Raw genomic sequence first — 18,850 nt, 5'->3', positions numbered from 1 at the left:
ATTACTATATAAACGACAAGTATCAAAGATTTTTTTATTTAAATAAATTAAATATATTATTTATCGAAATTTATAATACACAGAATACCTATATATATATATATCGGGTACTGTGATCCAGATCACATTAAACATTTATTTCGGATATTTAGTCACCAATTACCTTGATTTAATGAAAATTGAAATGCATTTCGGGTGCAACCAGGGTATGGCACAATGCGTTTAATGCCAGTGTATCTAGAACACATATATTATTTAACGATTTAACTACAGTATTACGTATTCGTGTTATTCTACTCGTATGATTAGTTAAATATTCGATTCAAAAATATAATTTGTAAGTATAAAAATATAATTTTTTAAAATAATAAAAATTAATAATATTATTTGGGTCGATTTAAAAAATAAAAACTGATATATTTTGTTACTATTTTTAATACGTATGAAATTTTAAATCACTAGTTTTAAATTAGTGGAGGGACGCAATTTCACATAAATTTTAAATTAGACCACATTTAAAAGTAATTTTAAGTTGATATTTTTGAATAAAATTAATTAAATTGATAAAAAAATTAAATGAATAGTATTTAAATTGTAATAAATTATACTAGTTTTAAAAATATTTAGATAGTTAAAATTTGAACTGGTTTAGTGTTAATCCAATTTTACTCTAAACCATTGACATCTAGAATTAAGGTGAAATTAATAACAACTTTTAATTCCAATCATCCACTACTCTCAACGTGTACACTTTTAATTCACACACTTCTAATTCACATTGGAAACCTTAGTCAGTCAAACAAAATAAAAGGTTCTTGGATTGAAATAATTCATAAGTAGTAATTCGATCTAAATAATAATAAATTTATACCGATTTTTACTTTGTAAAGCAATCTAAATCATCTATAAATATTTTTTTTTATTTTGGGATTACGGGTTTTGGTAAATAATATATTTAATTTATTTAAATAAAAAAATTCCAAGAACCCAATATCAAATAAGTTATCATGTACTTGTGTATAAATATATGTGTTATTTAATTTATTTTTAACATGTATTGTATTTTAATATGTATTTTATACAAGTATATCATGAATAATTTTTCTTAAAAATTTAAACTAATAAAAAAAGACACATAAATAATTATATTTATTATAACACGTTTCTTCTAGCAAGAGTCTTTCTTATGTTTTTTTGAATTTTTTTTTGTATAGATTTTTTTCTTTGTTTTTTATTGGTCTTATATTATTATTTTTTTTTTGGATTTCTCAAGAATCGAACTCTAAACTTTCAAGTCATAAAAATTTTCATACTATATCATAAAAATACCTTCCTTAAGAGTTTAAGCTTATAAGAGGAGGCACAAATGGTTATATTTCTAATTTAATAAGATAACTATTAGACCATTTGGCTAGTACTCCCAAGAGTACTCTACAGACAAACAGACCCAAGTAAAATGATCAACAACTCTACATTTTTTTCATTATATCACATATTTATTTTTGCCTTCTTTTATTCTTTTAGAATGTGTGAGTCAGCTTGTATTCTTTATTTTGTTAGCATCCTATTAGAATATGCCACAAATTAAAAAGATGTGCTAGATATAATTGTATGTATGATGAGCTGGTAGAAGTTGTATATATTATTCTCCCCTTAGCAAAAATCAATCAGCAGCCCACACAAAATAATTCCATTCTTATTCCACATCAAAATAATCCATGCCTAAACAACATTAATAATTCAGAAACACCCTCCATTCCTATTAGACCCATTCCTTTACCTAATGACCCATCCAATACTTCAAACCCACTTCACAATATTCATTTATCTAATAATCCATCCCATACTTCAAACTCACTTCACAACAATAATTTCCACCCCCTCTCCTAGAAGCACCGAACCCTCTCTCTCTCCTAATTTTCCTTTGTCTTCATCCTCCCAATCCCCTTTACCTTGTTCCCCCAACTCTTCTTCCAATGTGACTTCTCCCCCATCCTCTCATCAATCTCATATAGTCCCTCACTCCATTGAGCTAATCGAACCCGGACCAATCACTGTCCCTCCTTCTACTCGACATAGCTACTGTCAAATCCGGCCTCCCGCTCGTCTTTCTGATTACGTCTGTAATACTTCTTTTAATTTCCAGATTTATTCATCCCCACACTTAAGATATCCTCTGTCTTCAGTTTTCTCTTTTACTTCTTTTTTTTACCTCACGTACCAAGTTTCTCTCATCCTTATACTCTGACTGTGAACCAAAGACTTTTCAGGATGATGTTAAGGTTTCTCACTGACAGCATGTCATGATAGAGAAAATTAATACACTTGAGCTGAACAAACCTGGGTTCTGGTTGAGTGTCCTTTGACCGAAAAATTCATTGAGTGTAAGTGGGTTTACAAGATTAAACACCAGCCTGATGGCAGTATTGACTGCTATAAAGCTCGCTTGGTGGCCAAGGGTTTCACACAGATAGAAGGGATAGATTTTCTTGAAACATTCTCACTGGTAATGAAATCTGGAACTATCAAAAACGTTCTTGTTCTGCCTTTAATTAAGGGTTGGCCAATCCAGCAACTTGATGTTAACAACGCTTTCCTTCATGGTGATTTGATAGAACTGTTTATATGGCTTTATCCCCTGGCCTCAAAAATCTTCTCAGCCAAATGAATGTTGCAGATTGCTCAAATCATTATATGGATTGAGATAATCCAATAGAATGTGGTACGAGAAACCCTCCCTTCTTCTTGTTTCTTATGAATATCAGCAGACAGTTTATGATTATAGTTTGTTTTTCAAAATTCTGGACATTGACATTTGCATAATACTGGTCTACATTGATGATATTATGATTACTGAAAGTTCTTCTTTTGAGATAATAGCAATAAAGGGACTTTTGGACTCTAATTTAAAATTAAAGACCTTGGTACATTGAAGTAATTTTTAGGCATTGAGGTAGCTCATTCTGCTCGAGGGATCTTTCTATCATAAAATAAATACTGCTTGGACCTTTTGAATGTTTCTGGGCTTCTGGGTGAAAAACCCGCACCTATTTCTATGGATAGTACCACTAGACTTCATCAACATGATAGTCCTCTTTTGTCTGATCCATTTATTTATCGGCATCTTGTGGGTTCATTGATTTACCTAACCACAACTCGTCCGGATATCAGCTATGCCACCCAACAGCTTAGCCAATTCATGGGCACCCCTACTTAGGTTCACTCTGCAGCAGCTCTTCGAGTACTTCGATATCTGAAAAATAATCCAGGCAGGGGTCTTTTCTTTCCCAGATCTTCTAGTCTTCAGATATATGGCTTCAGTGATTCTGATTGGGCAGGTTTCCCAGATACTCGTCATTCATTAACTGATTATTGCTTCTTTTTGGGAGATTTTTTAATCTCTTGGAGGACTAAGAAGAAAACTACTATTGCTAGATCTTCAACGGAGGCTGAGTACCGAGCATTGGCTAATACTACATGCGAGCTTTTTATGGATCTTGAATTTGTTATAGTTTCTTTGTGTGTCTTGTGATCGTCCACCTGTTCTGTTTTGTGATAATCAAAGAACCTTATACATTGCTGCCAATCTTGTGTTCCATGAGAGGACTAAGCACTTGGAGGTGGATTATCATCTGTTTGCCAAAGGCTCAAGCTGGCGTAATGAAGTTACTTTCCGTCCCATCTTCGCGATAATTGACGGATATATTTACCAAGCCTCTCTTAACACATTCCTTTCATGCCAATTTATCCAAGCTGAAGATTATTGACGTATACCATCCTCCAGCTTGCAGGGTCATATTAGACCATTTGAAAGTCTAAATAAAATGATCAACAACTCTACATTTTTTATTATATCACATATTTATTTCTGCCTTCTTTTATTTCTCTAGAATGTGTGAGTCAGCTTGTATTCTTTATTCTATTAGCATCCTATTAGAATATGCCACAAATTAAAAAGATTTACTAGATATGATTGTACGTATGATGAGCTGATAGAAGTTGTATATATTATAATAGCATGCAACAGAATAAAATAAGAGAAAAGTATTATACAAATTTTATCATTCTCTTTTTTTTACTGTCCAGAATTTAGTAATAATTAATAATTTAATAGATGATTTTTAGTATACATCTAATGTGGTTATTCTATTTATATATTCTTTGTAATTAAGCATGATATAGCTAAGATGTATTCGAAGTGATACAAACAAATTAAAAAATAAAATAACCATGAGTTCGTAATTGTGTAAATTAAACAAGAGCACAAGAGACTTAATAATAAAGCAAAAATAGACAAAAACATGAGTTAAACCTACTTGCAAAGATGATCAGAACACTACAACAATAACGGAGAATAGCGGCGGTTAAAATGCCGATTTGCGGTAGTTTTAGACTGCCGCTAAACATAACACTAGCGACAATACAAACGCAATACATAAGGGGGGTGGGGATGAGATTTTGCGGCGGTTTCCAGCAACCGTTGGCATAACCGCAGCAAATCAGCTATTTTGCGTCGGTTAGTTTAGTAGCGGTTATGTTTATAACCGCCGCTATATGACCAAGAGAGATTCAGCCTGCTTATTTGTGATGTATTTTAATTGCCACTATTTTCTTCCTGTGTTTTATATGGTATTTATTTGCGGCGGTTTCAAATCGCTGCTAATTGTTTAGGTGCACTTTTTTTTTTATAAATTCTAAAATCTTATTTTGATTTATTTAATTAATCTGGGAGTATTTCTTAATCATATGGAGTATTTTTTTTATTTTAAAAATCTTTTCGTTCCCCTCTAAAGTTATATATTACAGGTAAAAAACTTAAGAATTCAATAGTCACCCAAAAAAGTAAAGTATTTGGCTAATAATTAATGTTGCATAGTAACATAAACAAAACATATACTGAAAAATAAAATATCACATATATCCTAATTTCTATTTCCCGCCATGTCTATCCAAAGAATACCTCTGTGCAGCGATGTCTGGTGGCAGCTCCCCACCTTGCTGTTGGACTATGTAACTCAACACACTCTCTAATGCTTGTCTCTTTATTTTCTCTGCTGTATTTCATCCTCAATTACCTTCCTTTTCAATTTTTCTGCTGCTACTTCATCCTCCACTGCCTTCCTTCTCAATTTCTCGGCCGTCACCTCCTCCTGTAGTTCAAATAGCATCCTTTGGGCCTCTTCTGTTTGAGCTTTATCCACTGGCGGCTGCGCACTCGGACGAAAGAGTTGACTTGGTGTCGGTCCGAAACCTATGCCATGCACTCTACCCGAATGCTCTTTACTGAGAGCTTGGGCAAGCGAATCATTTTCAGACAATATTCTCGTAGTTTCATCTAGTTGCTCAATCTCAGATATTTTTTCCTACAGTCGTAAATAAGCATACACAATCACACTAGGAATATAGCATACTCAAGACATTTTAAAAATTAAACCTAACATGTACCATAATAATTGATTAAGTGTACTTACACTGATCCTCTACGCTTTTTCGTGCATGTAGGTTCCATCACATCGTTTGTGCTTTAGGATCCATACTTCTCCTCTACCAACTCTCCTCCCTTGTTTTTGTGACTGTGACAATACACTTTATACCATAACTTTCACCTATTTAATTTTCTCCAATAATTTTTTTCTTCTTCCCTATAAATAAATTAAAACTACATACCAACCAATTTATTTTATCTCAATCGGTTAACAGTCTAATGATTGCTCCATTTATTTTACAAGGATTCAATAATTGATTATACCTAAATAGTAAATTCATTTTAATAGCTCTAGCATTTATTTTTTGGAAATCAGCATCAGTTATCAATTCCTTATAAATCAAAACTAAAGAATGATTTGCTTAAAAATATAGAGAATTGTTCGAGACAATGATAGCCACCTATACTTGATTAAAAATCTATATTACCTTTTCTTCCCTTACCCTATCCAAGCTTTTAGAACCGCCAGTGTGCGTGTAAAGCTGCTTCTTTCGATTCAGCGCATTTTGCTTGCACTTCGCCTATTATGTCATCAACAGTAAAATTGGTTAGACACAGAATGAATACATACGAATGTACCATAAATAGTTAAATGTTCTTATATTTCTCTTTTACTTTGGTGTATCACTTATATATACGTTCTTTTTCTCTTTCTTTGAAAATTAATGTATATAACTCCAAAAAAGCTTGAATGCAATAAAGTAATCTCTAAGACTAAAAATTAGTTGGTATTATATGCGTTTATATGGATCCTAGGTGGATTGAAGACAATGGCTACTTAAAAAATGGGGTACCTTTGTGGTAGGATTATTACGATAATCAATGAACCACCTCCAATGCTCTCTAGGAATTCCCTCTGGGCGGTTGTTAAGATTCTACTCAAGTGTCAAAGTTGGTTTGTAATGCGAGTCATACAGCCTCCCCCTTGTATCCTTCCAAGACCTCCCCATTTGTTGCAAAAGTATTTTCTTGATTCTACCACCGCTATCTTCCTGAAAGTGGAACATCTCCTGCGATGACAATGTCCAAATGTAAGTAATTGTAAGTTGAAAGGTTTGATATGATTAAACAATGCCGAAAGTCATTACCTTTATGTAATCATCATAAACCATATCTTTGCCCTGCACCTTTCCCCAACTCTTCTCACAGATAGGAAAGTTGATGTAATCAGAATCCAGCGCTCCTAGGATGCCACTCAACAGGCCAGCTCCATCTCCGACTGCTTGCAGTTTCTTGTTGAACCTCAGTATGATCTTGCTACCATTAAGAGACTGCTCTATAGCCTCCCTCACACTCATTTTAGCGTGCTTGACTATTCCATCAGAATCTATAAAAAGAAATCTTATTTGTGTGACCAATGTGCCCAACATGTGAGAAACATAACAATATCATTGGCTAATCAATTAAAAAGTCGTATGGTTCAACACTTGTTACCAATGAGATCAACATCCCAAAACACAGTAGTCTTTCGTCCTTTGTGCTTTTCAGCATCAGAAGCAGCAAATATCCTGTCAATGTGTTCGTCAAATGAATCCACCTCTTTCACCTCCAGGTCCATGTCTTCATTGCACGGTTCCATCACTTGTACACCGTTAGCGGTCTGTGGCTCAGGTCTTGGTTCGCTCCGGGGTGGACAAAAGGGTTGGAGAGGCAGAGACCCCACCATTACTGGGGGGAGGGGCGGGAGGATGAGCCAGTCATCGTCAACAGATGGTGAAAATGCAGGAGGTGCAGCTGGAGGCTGCTAACGTGGTGGCTCCACTCTTGTGCCTTTCGTGTAGCGAGCTTTCCTTGGCATCTTAAAATCCTTGTATAAACACATGTAGCATACCAAAAAATATTAATTAATCTTAGACTAATATAATAATTAACAAGTGATATAATTAACGTAATTGGATAAAACAGTAAAGGTTGGTTTACATTATTTGTTGAATTCGTATCATTTACTAGTATATAATTTTTGTAATCTTGATTTCTCTCTTGTACAGGTGTGGTTACTATAGAAAGTGGACAGTTAGAAGTAACATACACGCATAAAGTCAAACAAATATAGAATTGGATAATAGAAGTAACATACATTCACAAAGATGGGGCCTGGTGGCATATTTTTCCCTGGTGATGGATCAGGTTAAGTGAGAGTATCGAATTGGATAATAGACCCAACCATTTCCAGTCCAATAATAATAATCCATTTTAGGTTTTAATATTATATGTCCAGTTTTGTTACATTTTGTTAAATCATACCCCAAAATAAGTTGAAAAGAAAAATTACAAAATAAAAAACCTAATACATACTAAAATAATAATAATCCATTTTAGGTTTTAATGTCATTAGCTTTGGCCAAATGTTGTAACATATATCGAAGCTTACACAGGGAACATTTAATAATTACAGTTGCTGATCTTTACAATTCAACCAGACATATGATTTAGCGTGTGTTTGGATTACCGTTTGCAAATGGAGGTTTCTATAAAATTAATTTTGTAAATAATTATTTTAGATAAAAAATTACAAAAAGGACATAAATTTAAATAATTATTTTATATTATCTCATAATTTTATTTTAAATATTTAAATAAATTTTAACATTCTTTTTTTAGTACTCTCAGTATTGTTTAGTACTCTAATAGAATTAATAAAATAATAATACAAAGTAAAAAAATATCCCATACAAAAAAAGAAATAACAATAACTGTAAAAGAACTCATATAAACAAAAAAATAGAAGTTTCATAAAAAATAATAATATGCACAAGAGAGTATTAGAAAAAAATATTATAAAAAAAAGTAAATATATAAATACTAAAGGACATAATTGGTGCATAGAACATAAATTTCAATTCAACACGAGAAGGTGAACAGAAAAGCTAGAATTTGTAGCTTTTGGTAAACGTGGGTTGAAGATAAAAATCACTTCTGCGTTTAGAGGATTAAAATGTTGCCAAACATGAAGATGAAGCGTTCAAAGAACTCAAACACGCTTTTCTCTTCTCCAACGCAAATCCAAACACACTCTTAATAGAATTTGTCCCAACTATATAAATTGAACACCACAAAAATACATTTGGCTTTGGAGGAACCATTTACTCACAGCATCAAAAGTTGAATATTTAGCATTAATCTTCCAGAGCACTAAATTTAATTGTCACTCATTAATAACCTAAGGTGATTAATTAGTTCTTCCAACTTGCATTTGTGAAGTAGGTAAATATTATTCCCCTTTAAATTGACTGAGTTTAACTAATAGACAAGTACCAGTAGTAATTGACGCATCATGCCAGCTATCTATAGAAAATAACATTAGATATATGTACGTATATTAATTACATAAATGGACCCTTTTTAATTCAGAAAATAATTCAATGGATCAGAGGCCATATTTTTTTAATTTCTTGTTCCTAGTTATAATGAAGATATGAACATACAACCCCCCAAATCCATCAAATCTTAGCTATGATTATTCATACCCCATATAATTTTTTAACGGGATAAGGTGAATAAATTAAAAATGCAGGAAGGAATGCATGTGATTATGGTCAGCAATTCAAAAACGCAAGAAACTGAAGCAATATGAGGAAGATAAGGATTAGCATGAAGATGGGAACTTGTTACCTCAACGAGCACGACGAAGATGTGGAAGAGAACTTGATGGACGACGGTGTGGAAGAGAACTTGATTGACGATGGTGAGGGAGCTAAGGCCGCACAATTCCGACTACGATGATCAGCAGCGACAAGGAGTAGATGAATTTTCCCGGCAAGACAATGTGTGTAGCGAAAATAAGGATTCAACTGGGGAAGAGTAGGGGTATACGTGCGAATTGAGAGAAGTTAGGAAGTATAATTACTTAATTAGTTACTAGTGGTGTGGGCCTTGACTAATTTAAAAAATATCATAACCTGAAGTGGATTACACTGATAATAATACTAATAATTCAGCGTTTTTGTAATTACAAATAATAAAAATTATTAAAGACTAAAATATGTTTACTAATGCGATCCTAATTAAATTTAAACTTACAATATTAAATATATTCTACCAAAAAATTAAAAATTACGCGCACCCAAGCAAATGAGTTAAGGTGTGCTTGTTTTAATATTAAGGGTTAAATAGTACGTGTAAATTTGTTGAAGTTTCAATTTTTGATTTGATTTTTTTTAAAATAACATAAAAATAATTTTATATTTAAACTCACGTTTATAAGAAATAATAATTTCCAACTTTGGCATTTTATTAACTAGTTTCTGTTTTTTTTTAAATTCTCTTTTACCAATTCTATCTTTTATACATATTATTATTTTATTTATAAAATTTTTATTTTTTTATGAGTTCTCTTTTTTTATTATTTTTATTTTTTGTTAATTTTTTTATTTGATATTGTATACTTTTATATTTGTGATTTGGGTGTATTATATTTGTTATTTTTTTTATAATATAATTTTTTATCCTATTAAGTAGAGTAAATTAAAAAAAAATTAACCATAACTAATAATAATAGTAAAAAATTATAGCATACTAGAAAAGAGTTTTAAAAGTACTAAAAAAATATGAATAATGCTACACATCTAAAATATTTTTGTTAATCAAGTCTAACTAAATTAGTTTAATATCAACAAATTGGTGATTTAGATGACATCTCATGTGTTGGCCTTGAGTATATATATCACTGTGGCTCAAGAAATCATTATTAATTCATACGAGCAAAATAAACAATTCAAAACAAATTCTTCTTTATCCAAACTCAATTGATTCTGGTTTTAACTAAAAGGCATCGATCAACGATGCTACAAGATTTTTGGAAGTGAATGGAGGTTGTGCATCTCCTCAAAGAAAAATACTTTCATGTACATTGATTGAGAAAATGAAGCTCAACACCTTGTTCGATAATAAATAACCAATTAGTCTCTATTAATAAGATCTAATTTCAGCCCAAACAATTAGTCTCTAAATGCCATCTCAGAAATCAAACTAGACATGAATCAAAATCTCTCATTCTCTTCTGGTGTTTTATTGAGGTCATAATTTATCATGGAAGCCTTGGGTCCGGTCGAAACAACCTCATCGAAACTGTTGTTGGGCACGACTTCTTCTTCCACTGAGTCTTGAACTACCTACCCTATCTCTTCTGTTTCCTCTTGGATCTTCTCTTGAGATAGTCCTGAAAGTTACAAAGTAGCAAAATAAATTAAAAACTATTACACATTTTATAAAGAACATGGTCAGACTTCTACATTCTAGAAGGCTTGTTGGACTTACGTTCCCATAGCTTAGTAAGCCCTCTTTCTATGAAAATGAATTCCTCCCGAGATGCAATATCCAGTTCAACCATAAGATTATTCTTGCATCGGGCCTAAAATAAAAAAGAATGATCATCAGAACAATTGGACAATTCAAGAGCTAGATAGACAATATATAGGAAAATGTGAAAATGTTCAGATACAAAAAGCGTGGCCTGAATTGATAAGTGCAATTTTGGATATTGGTTTTAGGGGCATGAGAATATTGCAACTATTTGTAGATATGTCATTCTAGGAAACCATAGGGATGCATGGGCATTTGGAGCTGTTGATCCAAATAGTGGCACTGCAGCATTCTTGAGGTAAATATGGCTTTGTTTTTGCACTCATGCTTTTGTAATTTTGGCGATCATTGAGGAACTATTGGAACATGTCTTTTGAAAAATCAGATTACTAAAAGATTTGGGAAGCTTCAAAAACAAGGGTAGAAGCCTAGAAAAACAATGATATTATGTAATTGGGATGCTGAGGAATATGGCCTTGTAATTTTCTCTCTTATGTTTTATGCTCTCTTTTTATTATCATTATACATGTTTTTAGAATTTGATGTGATCATAATTTCCTACAAATAGGAGTAACAGAATGGGTAGAAGAGAACAGAGAACTTCTTGTTTTTTCTTATTGTGTTGTTGGTAGAGCAGGGTTCAATGCCATGGCTACTCCACAGCTTGATGAATTGATAAAAAAAACAACTCAGCAGGAATGACCAAAAAGTTCACCACAAATTATTTAAGGATCAGGGTAATCAAACTCAACACTTTAACTAGACTCGTGGCGATTAGGTTAACTTGGATCATAAATCTGAACTCATAAACTTGTTAGTTTGGGAATCGTGGAAATGTACCATGCTTTTAGTTTGGGAATTCACCAAATCTCACATACCTCAGGACCTTTGGCTGCCAATATTTTGTATCCACCCTAGTCTATAATAGAAACAAAATTTAATCCAAGAGCTAGAAAGACAGTATATAGGATACAAAATTGGAACCAAAAACTTTGTGGTATATGACTTGAATAGTAGAAGTATAGCAGTGTCTAAGAGTGTTAAATTTTCATAATAAAATATTTTATTTTAAACCTAAATCCATTTATGTTGTACGCCTTAAAGCGCCTTGCCTGAATATTGAGGCCACATGCGAGCCACTGTAGTTCTCTCGAGTGCACAGTACTTCCCAGTGGTATCTGACAAGGAACAATTTTATGTTTTCACAATTGAGAAACAGATAGCAAGATACTATCCAAACTTAAAATGGAAGAGGCATAAAAAAGATTCACCTCATGCTTGAACCACTCGGTGAATTCTCTGTGGACAACTTTGTCAATATGAGCTTCGTTTCTTTTTCCAATGCTTCGCAACTTTCTTTGTGTTGGCCCTAGAATCTCTGGGCATACCAAGGGGATACGAAATCAAAGGTTTTCACAAATATTGCCTTTGGCTACATACTGAACCAACCTGAAATAAATGCACTTACTCTAAGAAATTCTCTACAGCTGTGCAATTGACCAATACGTGACGATGTGCTTGAAGTCTCTCGGTTTGTGAAAGATTAAAAAAAGCTGCAGCCCCTATCGCCTTGCCAATTAGTGGGAACATGCTTGTCACGTTATTAGTCACATCTTCACTCGATCGATCATCAACATGCACTGGTCGATTGATCCTGCTCTCAACATTATCCAAGTATCTTGAACAAAAAGTGAGAATCTCATCGGATAAGTAGCCCTCGGTAATTGATCTTTCTGGTGCTGCCCTATTACGCACATACTGCTTGAGACAACATAGGTACCTTTACGAGCAAGATATGTGTGTTAGGTTGTTAGCTATCGGAATAATAGCAATGTAAAAATCCCATAGTTACCTTTCAATTGGATACAACCACCTATAATACACCGGGCCCCCTAGGCTACCTCTTCGACCAGATGCACGGTTAGGTGTACCATGACTGTGAAGAAAGATGGTGGGAAAATTATCTCCATGCGATAAAGAGTCAGGACCACATGTTCCTGGAGGCGAGGAAGTTTTTGAGGGTCTATAGATTTACTGCATAATCGTCAAAAAAAGTTGAGAAATCAGCCAGGACAACTAACACTGGGGTAGGCAATACATTCCTTGATGCAATTGGCAGAAGATGTTCCATTAGAGTGTGATTGCCGTGACTTTTCAACCCGGATAGCTTTTGATGATGTAAGTCAACACAGCAAGAAATGTTGCTCGAGTGCCCATCTGGAAAGATCATATTCTTTAAAGTCCTAAGAAGGACGTCCTTCTGTGAATTCGACATGGAGAAGATTGCAGTGGGATACTTTTCATCTTTCCGTGGCCAGAGATCATGCCTGATTCCCATCAGCTGGAGGTCCTTTCAAGCTTTGAGGTGGTCCTTGGATTTACCACTATCGTTCAGTATCGTGTAGATTATGTTGTCGCACATATTCTTCTCTATGTGCATCACGTCCAGGTTATGACGTAATAAATTATACTCCCAATATGGGAGTTCAAAGAATATACTCCTCTTTTTCCAAGGAGACTCGTCTTGCAATGCAACCTGTTGTCCGCGTGCTCTTTTACCAGCAACCGTTTGCACCTTGCCAAGTGGTGCGGGCCGGATCGTCGGTTAGGAATTTTCTTTCTTCGAAAAGGGAGGAAAGATAGAATTTTAACATTGCAAGTATAGTCCCAACCGATGAAACAACTCACAACCAAAGTTTAGATTAGATATGTCACAATTTAAAACCAATTAAATCCGGGAGTAGAATCCCGGGTTGTTTCCCAAGGAATTAGTGATCAATAGTGCACAGTTTCGGTTGTGACAATCAAGGGATTTTCAATAGAGATGAACAATTAAAGGAATAAAAGAACATTCAAAATTGAAATTAATGAACTAATAAAGGAATTAAAGAACTGACTATGTAATATGGACAAGTAAGGTGTGAAAGTGATTGATGTGTGTGTGTGTGATTCAAAGCATAAATGGCTTCTTGGCTTGGAATGAGCTAGGGGATCCTTTCCTTGTTGTAACCACAGCTATGACAATTATGATGGATTAATCTCACTTAGTTAACCCTTAACATCAAAGGATATGTCAAGTGAGCATAATTGTTCTTAATCCACAAATCCTAACTCACTTGCTGATTGCCTTAGCAACAAGTTAGCGTTAGTAGAAACAAGAACAATTAACAATCCAAGAATTATCACTAAATGTTGGACATTCCAAATCTAGGAACCCATATGCTCATTTTTCCCAAGCCAAGAGGTGAAAACTTACCTCATAATCAAAATTGACATTTCCACAAACACTTGGTGGGCATAAACACAAATCATGACAAAATTGAGAAAATGCTTGAAACTATGAGCAACAAATGATCAAAAGCAACAATACTAACTCAACCAAATATATAATAATCATCAATCATCAAATTCATCAACAAAAAAATCAAAATTGCAAAAAGTATATATTTTAACAATATGTCTTTAACTACAAGAAAGGGTATCAAAATTGTAGCAATAAAAGAGAACAATTAAGAAATACTTACAATGGATGCAAACAAAAATCCAAGATCAAAAATGGAAATAGCACTTGGAATATAAACCCTAAAGAAAACCTTAAGAGAGTTGAGAGAAAACTTAGAGAGAAAACTAAAACTAAAACTAAAAACCTCCTAATACTATCTAACACTACTCCTAATGGTATGCTATGTTTCTCCAAGTGTTGCCCCTCCAACATGAGCTCTAGGCCATCAGATTTGGGCCTCCAAAGCTCCCAAAATGCGAGTCACGTGCCTTTTTAATGAAGGCACGCGCTGGTACCTGTGTGTACACACAGGTGTGTGCGCATGCACACTCAGCCGATTCTCAGGTTGTGCGTACACACAAGAGGCTGTGCGCACACACACTTCGCAATGCTCTTCTCCTTTGTTTCTTCATGTTTCCTCCCTCTTGCATGCTCTTCTTCCATTCTTGCCAAGCCATTCCTACCTATTTCATCTGAAATCACTCACCAAAATATCAAGGCATCGAATGGAATATAAATGGAATAAATTTGACTAAATTAAGCACAAAAGAACATGTTTTCATAATCAAGCATAATTTGGGAGGAGAACTCAAAAGCATGCTATTTAAGGGATTAAATGTAGGTTTGCATGATGAAATCCATTCAATTTTAACCAAAAATTATCATCAAATTTGGATTTATCAATTCTCCCACACTTAAACACTAGCATGTCCTCATGCTAATCTCAATCAAAGAAAAAAGGAAAAAGAGCAACAACTTATTTAATGTACTAACTATATGCATGCAACTAAGCAAAATATTAACTATCTATGTCTATACCATAGTTTCCTATTGAGTTTGGCTAAAGAAACAAACAAGAGATTTCCAATCAATTCAAGATAGATCATTAGGGCCAAGGCAACATCCAAAGAATTGATTTGAAGTTTTCAAAAATTAATTTCAACAACTTGCAAGAAGATGCGAGATAAGAGATGGAAGCATAGAATTGAGCGATCAAACCCCTCATCGGATGTATTTATACTCTAATCACTCAGTGTGTAGGGCTTAATCACTCAATTCTCCTTTAATCATGCTTCTCTAGGATTTGCTAATCATATAACAATCAACACATATTTGATGCATGAAAACAAATATCATGAGGTCTTTGGAGGGTTGTAATGGGGCTAGGGTTAAAGTAGGATTAATATAGTTAAGTGGACTTAGTGAATTAAATCTTTGATTAGCTAAAGCAACCCACCTAATCCTATATCATCCTATGTACATATAAGAAAAACATCTTAAATTCCCATTCATATCCATTTTCACATTCAATCATGCATTTTCTTTCCAAGATACACACATATGCATTCTTTATTTAACTCTTTATTTTGTATGCTATTATGCAAAAAATTGATTTTTTTACAAACCAAAATTTCCTAGTTTTTGTCAACAAAAAGAGATGCATATGTTTTGAACAATGAATGAATGAGTGTTTACCCATTTTCACAAAATTTTTTTTTATGAAGACCCAATGTAGTTTCATCACCAATGTTTCTCAACAATTTTTTCCCATACTTTAAGTAACACACATTACTCCACCCAAGCTAATCAAAGAAGCAATCCATGGACATTAATAGTTTTTCGCTTTAGGGAGAATAATGTGCTTAAAATTGGAACAAAAGGGGATTGAAAAGTCTAAAAAATGGGTTACAAAGGTGAATGTAAGGGTTGGCCATATGAGTTGGTGAGTTTAATTTCAAAAATGATCTCAATAATACTAAATGCATTCAAGACACCAAATATAAGACATAACGATGCAAGCAAATCTAAGATCATAATCATAAAGGAGTATAACACACAAGAACAAAATTTTTGTGGTTGAAAATGTGCAAGCACACAATTGAAGCTCAAATCTCACTAGGTGTTTTGTTCTAGCTCTTTTCTATGTTCTTTAAGAAGTATATTTCAAGCACGTTGAAAAATAAGTTCTCAAATCTAGTCAATGGAACGCCCTAAGAGATTTCTTGAAAATTCTTGTTGTTTTCACCAAACTTATTTACTCTACCATGCAACATGCAAATATTTACTACCATAGAGCTACAATTAACTAAGATATAAATATAGACAAACTAAGTAAAGTGCAATAAAATTGAAGTTCTAACCAATATTCACAAAAGACCTAATTACTAAAGACTAGAAAGTATTGTAAAGTATTAAGTAAGAGAATTTTTACCTCCCCAAAGTCATGGATCCTCCTCCACACTTAATCGTTGCACGGTCCTTCGTGCAAGCATGTAATCCGGGAGATGAGGATCTAAGAAGCTCTACCTTCACCTGGTGGACAATGGGGCTCGGGTTGTTCATCTTCATCGTCGTCCTCCCAAATCGGCTCAGGCGAGGTTGCTGGAAGCGGGCCAGGATCTCTTCCTTCTAGCCTTGCCGCCACCCAGTTGAAACGCTTATGCTCAAGGTGCTCCATGTGGCAGATATCATACAACATGTCCTGCACGATGTCTTGAAGAGGTCGGAGAAAAGGTGTTAGTGTTGATGAACTCGCTGATCTTGACGATGATGGCTTAAGTGCTTTCCTCTTAGATGGTGTCTTCTTTGCGGACCCATCCAAGTCTCTACATGGAATGAATTGGTTACCAATTGAGATCTTGAACATGATGTCTGTAGGTCGCCTCACTACCCCCGCTAATATAGCAAATGTCATCACAAGCGATGGAAAGGGAATGTTAATTTTTCTTCTTTGGATCACCTTCCACATCGATGCACGAATCAAGGGCATGATAGTTATCTTCTTGCCTTCCAAGATAGCCCAAAGCAATATAGCGATTTTAAGTCGGATATGGGTAGCATGGGTGCTGGGAAGTATGTAATCAGCCACTATTTGTTGCCAAATACGTGCTTTGGCGGTCAAGTCGGAATAAGCAATGCTAACGGGAACAGCTTTTTCTCCCTTGTTATATTCTCAAGATGCACCGGGATGGCCGATTTTCTACAGAATTGGAGCCAATGATATCCTCCCTTTAAACAAATCTGCTTTCACTCTTGAGTATGCATCCATAGTGGGCAGAATGTGGGGAATTTTTAGAATAGCTTCGAAAGCTTTGTTGGAAGTGTCCAACGTCTTCCCTCGGAGGAATACGGTCTCCGCTTCCCAAGCTTGATAATTAGCATAAAACTCCTGCACTATAGACTCATTTACTTCAATGGGGTCTTGTTCAAGGAATCCCCAATGAATTGAGGCAATTCTCTTATGGATGAGTGATGAACGGATATTTTATACACTTTTTGCCATCATTTTCATATAGTTTTTAATATGTTTTGTTTAAGTTTTATTAAGTTTTCATAGGTTTTAGTGCAAAATTTACATTTTTGGATTCTACTTTGAGTTTGTGTATTTTTATACAATTTAAGGTATTTTCTGGTAGAAATTAAGGAGCTGAAGCAAAAGTCTGATTCAGAGACAGAGAAAGCACTACAGATGCTGTCCGAATATGACCTCCTTGTACTCGAAAGAGCTTTTCTAGAGCTACAAAAATCCAAATGGAGAATTCTCAACGCCTATGGAAAGCTAAAATTCAGAGCTTTCTAGCAAACAGTCCATACTTTACTTCAGAATTGAAGGCCAAAAACTGGCGTTCAATGTCAGCCTCTTGCCCTATTCTGGCGTCCAACGACCAAAGGAGAAGATACTAGCGGCCAACGCCCATAAATGGCCTCCTAGCCAGCGTTCAATGCCCTAGAGGCCTTTTAGCACGTGGATCTCAATCAAGCTCATCCCAAACACTCACCAAGTGGGCCCCAGAAGTGGATTTTAGTACTAAAAGACTGTTTTACCCTTCTTATGTAATCCTTAGTCATTAGTTTAGTATTTAAAGGACAAGGATCACCCTTGTTTAGAACCTTTTGCCATATTTTCGAATTTAATATTGTATTTTCTATCAGTATGAGTTTTTAAACCTCCTAGGTTGAGGGGAGGAGCTCTGCTGAGTTTTATGTATTAATAAAGTACTATTGTTCTGTCTTAATACGTGATTGATTCTCTATTCTAAGATGTATATCCATTCTTCATCATTATGAATGCATTGAACCGGTACAAGCTTATCTCATTCTATAGTGGTTCAGAGTGAGTCTTTCATCAGACAATGATGAACCACTAGTTTCATTATACATCTCCTAGACGGCTAATCCACAATTTCGTTAGGGACTTCTGGAGACACCAGTTCAGCCGAGGTATGGAGAGATTAGAGTCTTTATGGTAGAGGCTAAAACCAAAGGCGCATCATCCTCTGATCCGAAAGATTTGACCTTGTCTGTGGTGTTTTGAGTAGGATCACAAAAGAGAATGAATTGCAGGAGCTTCACCCTCAATCAGACTGGATCCACACTAACCCTGGGGTTCAGATTTGGAGGAGCATTGGCGATCTTGTAAGAAAGGCGTTGATCACATACAGCCTGCCATAGAAGAAATCATTCACAGTTAGAATAGACAGTAAGACCGGATTAATCCAGAAGAACAAAGTATCTCCAAGCCTTAACCATATTCTTATCATTGCATTTACCATAAACTGAGT

This window comes from Arachis hypogaea, chromosome 16 (assembly GCF_003086295.3).
Source record: "Arachis hypogaea cultivar Tifrunner chromosome 16, arahy.Tifrunner.gnm2.J5K5, whole genome shotgun sequence".
Taxonomy (NCBI): Eukaryota; Viridiplantae; Streptophyta; class Magnoliopsida; order Fabales; family Fabaceae; genus Arachis; species Arachis hypogaea.
Note: the sequence above shows the minus strand (reverse complement) of the source record.